Source organism: Triticum aestivum, chromosome 6D, assembly GCF_018294505.1.
Source record: "Triticum aestivum cultivar Chinese Spring chromosome 6D, IWGSC CS RefSeq v2.1, whole genome shotgun sequence".
In the NCBI taxonomy this organism is placed as follows: Eukaryota; Viridiplantae; Streptophyta; class Magnoliopsida; order Poales; family Poaceae; genus Triticum; species Triticum aestivum.
The window spans coordinates 486,826,856-486,841,960 of NC_057811.1; the positions used below are offsets into that span (position 1 = coordinate 486,826,856).

The window sequence follows — 15,105 nt, forward strand, 5'->3', positions numbered from 1 at the left end:
GAAACTCGGAGACTGAATTCGAAAGAGGGCCTGTTTCTAATTGTAATCCGGCAAGGACTGCTTTTGATTCTTGATTGCTACCAAAAAGGGAGCTGCTTCGATTGCGGATTGAGGCTCGGAATGGAGCCGCTTGATTGCTTCGATTGCCGGTCGCAGCTCGGAAAGGAGCTGCTGCTGCTGCTGCTTGGATTGGGGACTGCAGCTCCCAAAGGGGGAGCTGCTTATTTGGGCGCCTCTTCTCAAGCATCAGTGGATCCTCATTCGCGGCATCCGACGGCGACGGCGAGATGGTGGAGATCGACGCACGGCAGGAGGCGGCGGCGCATAACTGACCCTCGATTTCGTTCTAAAAAAATAACTGACCCTCGATCCCCTTTCCTCTCTCGGTGAGACCCTAGCTTTTTTTTTCCGGAATGCTTAAAAGTGCAGCTGCGTTTTCTGGTGAAGTCGAGCGCACGCGATGCAGTCATTCGATGGCTCGCGACCCACACAATCATCATCCAGATTTGGAAATTCTTCCCCCCTCCATTCTATATATGAAAAGATTACTTTCAACATTGTGTTGATTTTTTTTTCACGTGGTCCGACCAAACACGTCAATGCAATGATGACGTCACATGCATTAATTCCAGTACGAAAAAATTCAAAAAACTATAACTTTCAAACCACGTGTCGGAATGATGATCGGTTTTCACTTTTGGGTTCCTCATGACGAACGCTTCAAAACTAGATCCCATATGAATATGTTTTAAAGTTTTCTTTTCAAAAGCAACTTCGATGCTAAATGAGGCAACTTCAGTGCTAAATAGGAGCAACTTTGATGCTAGATGAATTGCATCGTGTGTATTAATGAATTCATCTAGTAGCCTACTAATAGTTGTGTGCAATAATCTAATAGATTGTTACCATGGTTGCTAAGTTGCATACATCGAAAACTAATTTGTAGATAGTTTACTTGCCAATGATACTGTGAAAGTTGTTTACCGTAGAGTGTCTAACATGGCTTCTAAATTGTCAGCCTCAGAAACCAAGTTGTCTATATTGCTACGAAGTTGCCTACGGATGATCCCCAATTGCATAAAATACTATTGAAGTTGTCCATCAATGGACATAAGTGGCCTACAATGTCAAAAAGTTTTTCTGGGATCTAAGGTTTCTATCATGATCCAAATTCCGAACTATGTGGGGATGGATGGTATGAGAGCTTTTTTCTTACCTTTTCTGGGGTAGTCTACCAGCCTACGCTAATGAACATGCGTGTGTTAGCTAGCTAGGTCGCAGGTGTTGACTAGTTGCAAAAGTGAGGATAGATGAGAAGTTGCATAAGGGGTGATGAGAAATTTCATAGGGTGCGGGGGTTAGACAGTTGTCCGCAAACTACACAAGTTGTTCATAATTTTGGCACGAGTTGCCAGCAAAAATCATTAAAATCTCCAGATATAATGATGAAAAGTACACATTAGTTGCTTGTTGAATGCACTGGAGTTGCACGAAAACACCTTAAAAGTTGCTAACTTTTTTGTGTGATACTCGAGTGATCTTAAAGTTATTGTCCTCGTTTTGCCTCCAATAGCCCCATCAATGGTGAACTTATATTATAGGCAACTGAAATAGTAATGGCAGTCAACTGAGCATCATTAATAGGCAACTTCATAGTGTTTTTGGGCAACTTAAAAATACAACGATAAGCAACTTCATAATATTGTAGGCAACTAATTTGCAAAGTTAGACAACTGAGCAACAATGATAGGTAACTAATTACCAATAGAAGGTAACTGGACGTCGATGATAGGCCAATTTCATAGTATTGTAGGCAACGAGGCATCAATGATAGGCAACTGAACATCCATGATAGGCAACTGAGCAACCATGGTCGGCAAGTTGTGATAATGTTAGAAAATCCATTCATACACATAGTGCAATGAAATTGCTTAAATGTAGCACTAAAGGTGCCTCATGTTTTGTGTGATTTTCTCATTTTTACACAAACCAACCTAATAGGCAGCCCTACTAGGTAAAAAATGAAGTTGCCTTCCTATAGCACTAAAGTTGCCTCCATCGGACCCAAAGTTGCCTGAAAAAAGTTCGACGAAACCTATCAATATGAGATCTAGTTTTGAAGAACTCGTCGCGAGAAACCCAAATGTGAAAACGAAACTGGATTTTGACGCCTCGATCAAAAGTTGCAGTTTTTTAAACATTTTGGACCCCCAAATAAATGCACGTCAGGACAAGATTCTTTTTTTGGTCTACCATGTCAGGCGCGTCAATTGCTCCTTCCATATTTAGAAAGCGCTCGATCCTAACAACTGGCGCTCGTGTGCCCTCTAGCCACGTCCTTCTTTTAGTCGATCGGTGAGACCCCCTGTAGGTCTGGGCGGCACGGCAGGGATCACAATTATATTATGGTGGCCTGTGATGGAAGAATGGTGGCATGGATGAGCTAAAGGCCCAACCAGCTTTTCCTGTTGCAGGCTTGCACTAGCCCGGCCACCCCGCGAGAACTATATTTCGGTTACAGTGAGATGGAAGGATCTTTGTATCGTTCAATTTTATCGGACGTCGCGGAAGGGACAGATGGAAGGGAGCCACTCGTTGCAACCTGTGAGTTTTTTTCTTATAAATTCGTTTATTCTGAATATTTTATCTTTTAAACCATGAGTTTTCTTTTTTCGGAATCCGTTTCCAAGAGGCACGGTCACGCCTCTCACGGGAGCAAATCTGTGGCTCTCGTAAAGCAAAATCGTACCTCTCACGGAACCATACCTCTCACGGAGAAAAAAAGAAGATTTTTTTGTTTTCACGAAAGGAAAAAAAGAAAATGTGTTTTCCCATTTTTGAGAGGCACGGTCGTGCCTCTCGCGGGAAAAAACGCGTTTTCGCTTAAACTATCTTTTTTCCAAAAAAAAACATTTGTCGAAAAGCTAAGAAATACCCGTGGAAAACCGAAAAGTCAAAAAAATACCGGAAAGAAAACCATCTAAAAGCAGAAAACGCGTGCGAAAAAATTAAAAAATCCGAAGGGAGCGCGCCATCTCAGCCCACCCCATGTGATCGTTGGGAGGCTTCCGAAGGAGCGCTCCTCAACTAGTTGCTCTTCTGTTTGGCGCCTTAAGCGCCCGAACAGTAAGCTGGCGCCCACGCGTGCCACCTCATCACCTCATGGGCCGGCCCACAATGGACGTGCAACATAGTCAAAATGCCTTGCAAAAAAACACACAAAAGGTGCGGATACCAGGACTCAAACCCGCCCCATGCCAGGACAACTAACAAAGTGTTTTGCTAACCACCAGAGCTGCGAAGCGCATGGGTTGTAAGCGAGGCTATGTGCCTCTGTATTCGAGGCACTTCCGTCGAAGATGAAAAGGCAATCCTGGAACTCCGATTATGTGATCCTGATCTCGCGAAGGATATGATCATGCTTGCCGCCGCTGCCCTCTTTGATATCTGACTAGGGGTTGGGGCGCCACCTGTGGCGCCTCTTGAGAGGAAGCTGGGCATTGCCAGGTTGGCAAACGCCCATTTCACTTACTTTCTTACTATCATGTAATGCATGGACATGACACGTAAGAAGTTGCACTACAAATTTTAAAAGAGCTAAATAAATTGCCTCAAACACAAAGAGATTAGAGTGTGTGAAACACAAAACACTGGAAGGCATGAGATAGAACCAGTATATACTGCAAGTTTATGAAGTGCTAAGAATTCAACATTTAGTTGTGACATGAAGTGCTACACCAAAAGAATAAGAACACAATGACAGAAGGTTTAAAGGGTATTCAAGCCGAATGCTCGAATTTTAAATCACCACGAAATATGTGACGAAAATGCCACCCAGTTCCATGGAGTTCTTTGGCTACCAGTTCTTGACATGGTGGATTCTGAGACATATCCTACAAAGCAACCATACCATCCAATAAGCTAGAAAATGTGTAGACATGCGTCGATCACTTTGTAGACATCCAATAAGCTAGAAAATGGCATGTACTGTGGCAAGCACTCGCTCAACCGGAAAGCTAGAGGTGCAGGTGGCAGCAGGATGTTGAAAGTAGCTGGGAGATGAAAGCGCGACATCATGATGCAGCTCATCATGGACAACGAGGCACAAGATGTTATACAGCTCCAGGAAGTTGTTCTGGAATGGAGTCCCTGATATAATAATCCGCTTTTCGGCGCTGACTTGTGCGAGAACTTTCCAAATTAGGCTTTTCTTGTTCCTTGGTGTGTGCCCCTTGTTGAGGATCAACAAGCTGGGCTTCTCAAGAAGCACATTCCTCTGCATATCTCCATCTTTGCCTTCACCCTTGGCAAGATTCCTATAAAGCGAATAGCTTAGACCAAGTATGCTACTCCCTTCGCACCAAGATGCTAGCTTCACCATCATGTTTGATTTCTGGCTCAATTTTTTCGTTGTCAACTTCTGTCCCAGACCATGATTATTTGAAACCAGTTTCTTGATGGTCTTGTCTTCATCCCACTGGATCTCACTAGAATTCAGTACATGGAATGGGAGCTTGACTTTCCATTTTCTGAATTTGCTCCCAGATAACTGGGCTTATCCCTAACCTCATCGTAACGCCTGCGGCCGCTAGGAAGGCGAACAACAGCGAGGAGGCCACAGGAATGCCTAGTGGCAGTCAGGAGTCTCCATTGTCCACCCAGCCACACACGAATCCAGCAGAGAAGGTAGCCTACATGCCTATGCCTTAGTGATTTCTAAATAGTTACAAGTCACGAGCGTGTTTTCATTATTGCAACAGGAGATTGATGACAATCGAGTGATTGGACACTGTTAAGTGACATATTATTGGGCTTTATATTTGTAATTTGTGAGTTCTACTTTACAATCGGTAAGATATTATTTTTACTGATTTACAGTAGTATTTTTTGTAGATTCCAGCTAGTTTTGAATTGCCAATTATTTCTTAACGTACCATGGGTAGTAACAGACATATATTGGGTGGTAACATACACTATGGAGATGCGCCCGCGGCCAGTTCCGCGATTGCCGCCCGAAGGGTGGGGAATTTGCCAGAGAAGTTTGGTATTACCATTGGCCCATTTCATGTACTCGCACCTCTCTTTTCTAAGTTTCTCTAATGCATGAAGAATTTGGACATCAAGAAGTTTATTGATCTCATCAACTTTATTCTACTTCTTCTCGAGTGTTTTGAGAGCAGCTTCCTTCTTCATTTCATATATCCTTGTGCATGCTGCCTCATTACTCTTTGTGTTCTTCCAACATCCATAGGATCGATCGACAGAGGTAGAGGTGGTTCAAAAATTGAAGGACAGAGTTCGTGCACTTTTTGGTGAGCTGGGGAATGGTCCGACCAACTCCCCCTCATCGGCGACCCTAGATCGGCGACCCGGTCCACCTCCCTTGCCGGCGACGACCGCGGCTGGAAGGGCCCCCCCGGGGCAGCTCCGACCAACTCCCCCTCATCGGCAACCCTAGATTGGCAATCCACTCCCCCACCCTCGCCGGTGACGACCACGGCTGGAAGGACCCCCTCCCCCCCCCTCCCGACGGCACCGGCGACTCCCGATGGGCAGGCTGCTCGCCCTCACCGCCGCCACCGCCGCCGCCCTCACTGCTCGCCCTCAATTTTGGTTCAACGAGGCACAAGATGTTATACAGCTCTAGGAAGTTGTTCTGGAATGGAGTCCCTGATATAATAATCCGCTTTTCGGCGCTGACTTGTGCGAGAACTTTCCAAATTAGGCTTTTCTTGTTCCTTGGTGTGTGCCCCTCGTTGAGGATCAACAAGCCGGGCTTCTCAAGAAGCACATTCCTCTGCATATCTCCATCTTTGCCTTCACCCTTGGCAAGATTCCTGTAAAGCGAATAGCTTAGACCAAGTATGCTACTCCCTTCGCACCAAGATGCTAGCTTCACCATCATGTTCGATTTCTGGCTCAATTTTTTCATTGTCAACTTCTGTCCCAGACCATGATTATTTGAAACCAGTTTCTTGATGGTCTTGTCTTCATCCCACTGGATCTCAATAGAATTCAGTACATGGAATGGGAGCTTGACTTTCCATTTTCTGAAGTCTTGCTCCCAGATAACTGGGCTTATCCCTAACCTCATCGTAACGCCTGTGGCCGCTAGGAACAGACCAGGCGAACAGCAGCGAGGAGGCCACAGGAACGCCTAGTGGCAGTCGGGAGTGTCCATTGTCCACCCAGCCACACACGAATCTAGCAGAGAAGGTAGCCTACATGCCTATGCCTTAGTGATTTCTAAATAGTTACAAGTCACGAGCGTGTTTTCATTATTGCAACAGGAGATTGCTGACAATCGAGTGATTGGACACTGTTAAGTGACATATTATTGGGCTTTATATTTTTGTGAGTTCTACTTTACTAATGGTAAGATTTTATTTTTGCTGATTTACAGTAGTATTTTTTGAACGATGCCCAGCAGCAGGAACTCATGGGCCCAAATAACATGGACCGAAGCTGCACGAGGGACTAGGCCTTCTTGTTTTCCTTCCTTTTCTCTTTTTCTAGCGATCGCGGGACTCCACACACATAAAACCAGCCAATGACAGCGTATGCGTACAAATCTTTTAGCGCAAAATCAAGGTAGGGCGGGCGCCCTGCCTCGCCCTACCGGGAGCCCCGCCTGTGCCCTCAGGCATGATCAGTGGCGAATCTTGGAAGAAAATCGAGGGCGGGCTCAAAGTTCACAGTGCGAAAAAAAGCCACCGACTCCCAATTCTTTTGTCCAAAGAAGGTTCATATTTACTATAATCTTTTGGAATTTTTTGAAAATATCAAATGTTTGACCTTTCTCGCAAAATAGCCATCATTTCGAACTAATATAGTAACTTGTTTTACCATGCCAAATCTAGCCGCTTGTGATGGATTCTTGAAAAGAGAACAAGGGAAACAAAAGGCAGCCTCCTTTTTCACATTGCCTTTTTTCAATCTTATCGTTATTTATGTGGTCTTGGAATTTGCAGACCATGGCTCGGAAGAGCATGACAAGACTGTTCACAGAGGCAAGTTTGGAGAGGCCAACCGACTCGGTACTGACGTCGGCCTCCAATGGACAATCACCTCCACCAGTACCTCAAGGGCGAGTAAAGAGACCGCGTGCACTTGCTAAGGAACCTTTGCAAGCTAGAAGGTCAAATCAGTCAACATCTGGGTCCTCTGGACTCTCTCAGGCAAATGAGAGCATTGCAGATGAGGGGATTGCAGATTTAGGCATTCCAGAAGGAGGCATTCCTGAAGAGGACATTCCAAAAGGGGCATTCCTGAAGAGGATGTTCCAGAAATGGGTGATCATAGGAAGAAGAAACCGGGTGATCATAGGAAGAAGAGTCCGAACAACATCACACGATGCAGGCCCAGGGAAATTAAGGGTCTCCGAAATTCACTCGAACCGCGTCACGTTGCTATGATCGAGGAAAGAGAATGGGATGCCCCTCTAAAATTACAAGTGATGGAAGCACTAAGAACTCAGACTGTCAAGGATATGGCTATGCTTATTGATGAAAAAGGGAGACTTGATCTGAAAGGCACATATATTGATCTGTATGAGCTGGCACCATATGTGATGGGCGATCCCAATGAAGGTGATTTTGTGGGACCTGCAGTTGGGATTCCTATAGGTTTTGAGGAATTGAAAGCGATGATCAAACGGCCCCCATCTGATCCTCACTCAAAACGGTGGGTCCTGACCACGAATGAATTAAAGGAGTTGTTGATAGATTTGTCCCAGAAGAATAATCCGGCTGACGATGAAAAAGTTATGTGTCTTTACATGCTTTATGTGTGGGCTTTGATCAATGCACCAAGTTGTGCCAGTACTGCTAATATGAATCATTTGGGTGTATTTTGTACTGGTGAGGAGTATAGGTCGTGCGATTATAGTGTAGATACTTTGGTGGATGGTGTCACAAGTTGGAAAAACGGAGATTTAACATCAATTCCAGGAAATATGTTATTACCCCTGGTAAGTTATCTCGTATATGTTTGGTACTCAATTTACTTGCAAATATTCTGTGTAATGACCAGTGACATTATGTTTCCGACTGGGTTCCCAACAAATCATAGTTGCGGACTTAGCGATATTGGAGGACGATGAAACTCCACCACCAGCATCTGGTTTTCCACGCTATGAATTCATACTACAAGAGCGGTTTACTAAGGTGTTTGATAAAGGTCTTGCAAATCTTGAGGTAACTAACCTTTTTTTCATACAGTCTAGTTTTATCCATCCACTGGAAAGGGAAAGGATAACTGGAAAAAGGATATATTGTTACGTCTTATTTACGACTTCTTCTTGCTAATAGACGTATTTATGTGAATTCTACTGTTTTGCAGTTCAGGGGCTTGTGTGATAGTGTTTACGCTCAGATATTCAATCGACCAAGTAAAAGTGGTCTGCTTGGCACCGGAAGCTCCCATGCTTCCTCCCCGCAACTCCATGTAAGTCAAATGATTAGAATATAAATTAATCCTAATATGTACTAGTTTGCACACGATCTCTGCTACAAGTTAACAACGATGTCAAAAAGTTCCCAGCTAAACATATACATATAAGAAGTGACATGCAGCTAGCTAGACTGCTCATAAATACTAACCATGATTTAATTTATTCTGAATTGGCGCAACTGCAGTTTCTTTTTTGCTTTTATAAGTATTAGAGATGGCACATAAACACTGTTTACACGTCTTTTCAGGCTATTAATCTTGATCAGCATTCTTGCGAGGCTGCAAAGGCTAAAGAACTGCTTTCAGAATTGCGCATTGCAGATTTGAGGTTCGTTGATAGGTTCATAATTTTCTTGAATAAGATGGAAGATTCTTTGCATGGAGACGCTATAGAGGGTCCCTGTGATCTAAGGAGCTCTCTACGGACCAAGCTGCAACACGAATCTGTGCACGAAGCTGTTCATGAAGTTTTTGCATATATCTCAGAGCACGAAGCTATCTGTGCCCGATTCACTACAGATGTAAAGAAGTACATTTCATATGTCAAGGCGATACATCTAGAGTTGACTAAAAAGGATCAGGATGAGGATTGTTGTTCCTTCAAGGCGATACATCTAGAGTTGACTAAAAAGGATCAGGATGAGGATTGTTGTTCCTTTAGATACCCTTTTTAGTCAATCTAGAGTTGACTAAAAAGGAACAACAATCCTGATCCTGATCCTTTTTAGTCAACTCTAGATGTATCGCCTTGACATCTGAAATGTACTTCTTTACATCTGTAGTGAATCGCGCACAGATAGCTTCGTGCTCTGAGATATATGCAAAAACTTCATGAACAGTTTCGCGCATAGATTCGCGTTGCAGCTTGGTCCGTAGAGAGCTCCTTAGATCACAGGGACCCTCTATAGCGTCTCCATGCAAAGAATCTTCCATCTTATTCAAGAAAATTATGAACCTATCAACGAACCTCAAATCTGCAATGCGCAATTCTGAAAGCAGTTCTTTAGCCTTGGCAGCCTCGCAAGAATGTTGATCAAGATTAATAGCCTGAAAAGACGTGTAAATAGTGTTTATGTGCCATCTCTAATACTTATAAAAGCAAAAAAGAAACTGCAGTTGCGCCAATTCAGAATAAATTAAATCATGGTTAGTATTTATGAGCAGTCTAGCTAGCTGCATGTCACTTCTTATATGCATATGTTTAGCTGGGAACTTTTTGACATCGTTGTTAACTTGTAGCAGAGATCGTGTGCAAACTAGTACATATTAGGATTAATTTATATTCTAATCATTTGACTTACATGGAGTTGCGGGGAGGAAGCATGGGAGCTTCCGGTGCCAAGCAGACCACTTTTACTTGGTCGATTGAATATCTGAGCGTAAACACTATCACACAAGCCCCTGAACTACAAAACAGTAGAATTCACATAAATACGTCTATTAGCAAGAAGAAGTCGTAAATAAAACGTAACAATATATCCTTTTTCCAGTTATCCTTTCCCTTTCCAGTGGATGGACAAAACTAGACTGTATGAAAAAAAAGGTTAGTTACCTCAAGATTTGCAAGACCTTTATCAAACACCTTAGTAAACCGCTCTTGTAGTATGAATTCATAGCGTGGAAAACCAGATGCTGGTGGTGGAGTTTCATCGTCCTCTAGTATCGCTAAGTCCGCAACTATGATTTGTTGGGAACCCAGTCGGAAACATAATGTCACTGGTCATTACACAGAATATTTGCAAGTAAATTGAGTACCAAACATATACGAGATAACTTACCAGGGGTAATAACATATTTCCTGGAATTGATGTTAAATCTCCGTTTTTCCAACTTGTGACACCATCCACCAAAGTATCTACACTATAATCGCACGACCTATACTCCTCACCAGTACAAAATACACCCAAATGATTCATATTAGCAGTACTGGCACAACTTGGTGCATTGATCAAAGCCCACACATAAAGCCTGTAAAGACACATAACTTTTTCATCGTCAGCCGGATTATTCTTCTGGGACAAATCTATCAACAACTCCTTTAATTCATTCGTGGTCAGGACCCACCGTTTTGAGTGAGGATCAGATGGGGGCCGTTTGATCATCGCTTTCAATTCCTCAAAACCTATAGGAATCCCAACTGCAGGTCCCACAAAATCACCTTCATTGGGATCGCCCATCACATATGGTGCCAGCTCATACAGATCAATATATGTGCCTTTCAGATCAAGTCTCCCTTTTTCATCAATAAGCATAGCCATATCCTTGACAGTCTGAGTTCTTAGTGCTTCCATCACTTGTAATTTTAGAGGGGCATCCCATTCTCTTTCCTCGATCATAGCAACGTGACGCGGTTCGAGTGAATTTTGGAGACCCTTAATTTCCATGGGCCTGCATCGTGTGATGTTGTTCGGACTCTTCTTCCTATGATCACCCGGTTTCTTCTTCCTATGATCACCCATTTCTGGAACATCCTCTTCAGGAATGCCCCCTTTTGGAATGCCTAAATCTGCAATCCCCTCATCTGCAATGCTCTCATTTGCCTGAGAGAGTCCAGAGGACGCATATGTTGACTGATTTGACCTTCCAGCTTGCAAAGGTTCCTTAGCAAGTGCACGCGGTCTCTTTACTCGCCCTTGAGGTACGGGTGGAGATGATTGTCCATTGGAGGCCGACGTCAGTACCGAGTCGGTTGGCCTCTCCAAACTTTCCTCTGTGAACAGTCTTGTCATGCCCTTCCGAGCCATGGTCTGCAAATTCCAAGACCACATAAATAACGACAAGATTCAAAAAAGGCAATGTGAAAAAGGAGGCTGCTTTTTGTTTCCCTTGTTTTCTTTTCAAGAATCCATCACAAGCGGCTAGATTTGGCATGGTAAAACAAGTTACTATATTAGTTCGAAATGATGGCTATTTTGCGAGAAAGGTCAAACATTTGATATTTTCAAAAAAAATCCAAAAGATTACAGTAAATATTAACCTTCTTTGGACAAAAGAATTGGGAGTCGGTGGCTTTTTTTTCGCACTGTGAACTTTGAGCCCGCCCTCGATTTTCTTCCAAGATTCGCCACTGATCATGCCTGAGGGCACAGGCGGGGCTCCCGGTAGGGCGAGGCAGGGCGCCCGCCCTACCTTGATTTTGCGCTAAAAGATTTGTACGCATACGCTGTCGTTGGCTGGTTTTATGTGTGTGGAGTCCCCCGATCGCTAGAAAAAGAGAAAAGGAAGGAAAACGAGAAGGCCTAGTCCCTCGTGCAGCTTCGGTCCACGTTATTTGGGCCCATGAGTTCCTGCTGCTGGGCATCGTTCAGGAACTGACAAATGTGTAGACATGATGCTCATTGCAGCAGTAACTATGCTCTTCAAGCTCTCCAAAGTACTGGATCCCGCCAGGTGTTCCTGCATTGCATTTGGAGATCATGTTTCGGACGTATGAGAGGTGAGGCAACGGCGTTTGTTACATGACGGCTGTGGTATCTGCTTACCGCATATGATGTACTCTGGATGCTCGCCCTCGTCGCGCTGTGGAGCGTGTGTTGACAGAATTGTTAGTAGAATCAAACATAGTATGGCAATTATTATATCACGCGGTATGATAGAAAAATAACTGGGAAGCAGCAGTGATATAAGAAGTAAACTTTAACACACACTATGCCTTCACAAATTGAACGCACAGGTGATGAGGTATACATCCTTGAGTAAGAATAACTAATTAGTGCTGCAGTTCCTTTACAAAATGCTGGTAGTAGTGCAGTGAGTGAATTTAATTGTAACATGAAAGATGAAGATAGAGTACATTGGATGAAAATGAAATGCTGTCAGTTTATAACATATTCATGCTAACGATGTATGTAAAATTGCCAGCACCACATTCTTCATTTGAGTGTGTAAACAAATTCATAAAATGAAGGTAGGTCCTTTTGATTCACTTTTGTAAAAGTTTGGAATGGAGCATGTGGATGCATGCCATGATCATGCTTGAACAGTCGCATTATAATAAAATGTTGACTGAAATTAGATGGAAAAGAATATCTAAATAAAAATGGCCACGCTTGGTGAACTGTGAAATGTAAATAATGAGAGTTGGAAGTAAAGGAAACAATAATAGAAATTAGGTTGTAGATACAAAGATTATCATATAATTCAGTGGATGAAAAGCAAATCTTGTTCAGGTAGAAAAAAACCATACACTCAATGACAAGCATTAAAAGTATGAAGTGAATAACTATCAGTTCGGTGGTGCCTGACGAAATATTCACATGATATTTTATAACTGGTTGATGGACGAAATATTCACATGATATTTTAGAACTGGTTGATGGATCAGATTAGTTTCTGCTGACAGCACTGGAAATTATGAAGAGCCTAATTACTAAAAAGCAGCATAGTTTGAAGAAATGCAGTCATGTGGTAAGAGAAAATAGTCACTACTGCAGTGTATGAATTTAACTGTAACATAAAAGAGCAACATACAGTGCAGTGGTTGAAAATGAAATTCTGTGAGTTCCAACTGTCATGTCATTGTCAAAACAGATTCCTAAACAAAAGGTGATTTGTTTTGATTCAGTTTTGTAAAAGCATTGAATGGAGCATAGTTACGTAGAAGATAGTCAGGCTGGAACAATCTCAGTATAAATTGTGTGGTGAGAATACAATGGTAAGTGAAGCCAGACGGAAAAGCAGATGTAAACTGAACAAGAGTGCATTTAAATGGATGGGACAATGTTTTCACCTGATACATGTTGGAATAATCCCATTAAGAAAGCAGTTCAAGACGTTCTACCCAATTAGACCTTATTCTGGATACTAATTACTCTAGACTCTAATTCCTTCTTGAGTGTTAGAAATAAATTAAAACAAATAACACCAGCAGCCAGCTTTTCAAGATCATGCATATTCTTAAGAAGAAAGCATAGCAAGAATGTTGTATTCATCACCTTGATGGAGCAAATTTTGGTTGAGTGCTGTAACATCCGGTTGATTAATTTCTCCACGTAATGTCATTACTCTGCAAGTGCATCTGAATCTGTATCATAGCAAAAGACTAATATCAGCAAGAGAACATAGTACTTCCATGTAAATAACCATATAGAAAGGTATAAGATAGGTGTTTAAAGATAACCTACGCTAAAAAAACGTCACAAAAAGTGACCAGAAATTGAACCTTAGTACAGATTATGTTGGAACCGAGGATCAACGGACGATAAAGAAGAACACGAGACACAGTGGATTACCGGGCGACAAACGCCTGCCGGGCAACGGATGCCCCGCCGGCGACGAACGCCGTATTCTTTTCTCTGTATTCTACTCGGCTCACCGAACAAGTCGATTACATTGGCTTATATAGCTCAGCACACAGGAGCAGCCCACACGTCGCATGCATCCGGCCACTAACCACGCACGCACGCACGAACTAATCAACCTAGCATGCACTAACCACTAACCAACATGCGCGCAACGACGCGCCTCCACTGCCCGATCAGCACGCCCTGGCCTACTCGCACGACGCGCTCACACGCGCCTGCTGTGTCTTGGACTCCCAACAGATCGCCAACAGACTCACACACGCACACACCCTGCCTCGGACCTGACCTGGACGCGCACATGCCGGTCACCACCGCCACGGGCATGGCTTATTCCAACAGATTAGGCATGTGCGCGTGTGTGTCAATAACAACTTACAATAAACGAAAATCCAGCAGACAAACCTGACCTTAGCAAGGGAAGATTAGGCCAACATGAATTGAGGAATTTAAATTATCAACTCCGTACCTTTGTTTTAAGAGCTCGTTTACGGTGATTGGGGCGGTACTGGGAGTACTTTCAAGTACTTACCCCTTCGATTTTTATTAGCCGTCCGATCTGGTGGGGGATTAAAAATGAATTAACTTAATTAGTTTAATCAGAGAAGGGCATAATGGTCCAGGTTAAAATTTTTTTTTTCAACCGATCACGTCCACGACCAGAACCACGTCTAGATCTAGTAGCTCGGTCAAGTCCTCCTTCTCGCCACGACCAGAACCACGTCTAGATCTAGTAGCTCGGTCAAGTCCTCCTTCTCGTCCTCTTCCTTCTGTCCGACGAGCCCGGCGAGAGGAACCAATTCACTGTCGTCGGCGTCGTTCTCGTCCTCCTCCTGGTCCCCTTCACTATAAAAGACGTGGTCGGCGGCAGGAAGAAGAATAAGGCGTGACATCTGCGGCGGCAGTGTCGGTGGCGACGGCAGTGGCGGTATAGGAGAAAGCCCCCCACTGATCCCATCGCTTCCGGACTTGCATCTTAAGGTATGAATCGCCTGAATCTCAACTTACTTTGATTCGTAGCCTGCACTTCCTACTTAGATTTGTTTAGTCATCATCGATTTAGGTTTCCCTAGTGCATGCAATTCAATTTAGCAGTACTTACATCTCTGATCACGTCTGATTTTTATTAGCCGTCCGATCTTGCGGGGAATTAAACTTGGGCGTTGATGATTGGTTTCCCTCACATGTCAAACGAGCAAAAGTCTTTTCCATGCACTTGTCTTTTCCTATGAGCTATTTTACACCTGCAACATTGATAAACAGAAAGATGTTGATGATTGGTTTCCCTCACATGTCATATGCAGGAAGACATGGCGTATGCAAGTGATGAGAGTATGTTCGAGTATCTAAATGT

The 15,105-nt window shown here is 43.4% G+C and overlaps 1 long non-coding RNA gene across 1 annotated transcript; it reads right to left on the bottom strand.

Moving 5' to 3' along the window:
• Window positions 1-10,362: 10,362 nt before the first annotated feature.
• On the bottom strand, window positions 10,363-13,756 carry LOC123142217 (uncharacterized). Its single transcript, XR_006470549.1, has 4 exons — window positions 13,683-13,756; window positions 13,386-13,474; window positions 11,934-11,970; window positions 10,363-11,847 (listed from the first exon to the last, which is right to left on the bottom strand). It is a non-coding gene; the product is annotated as an uncharacterized lncRNA (long non-coding RNA).
• Window positions 13,757-15,105: the final 1,349 nt, after the last annotated feature.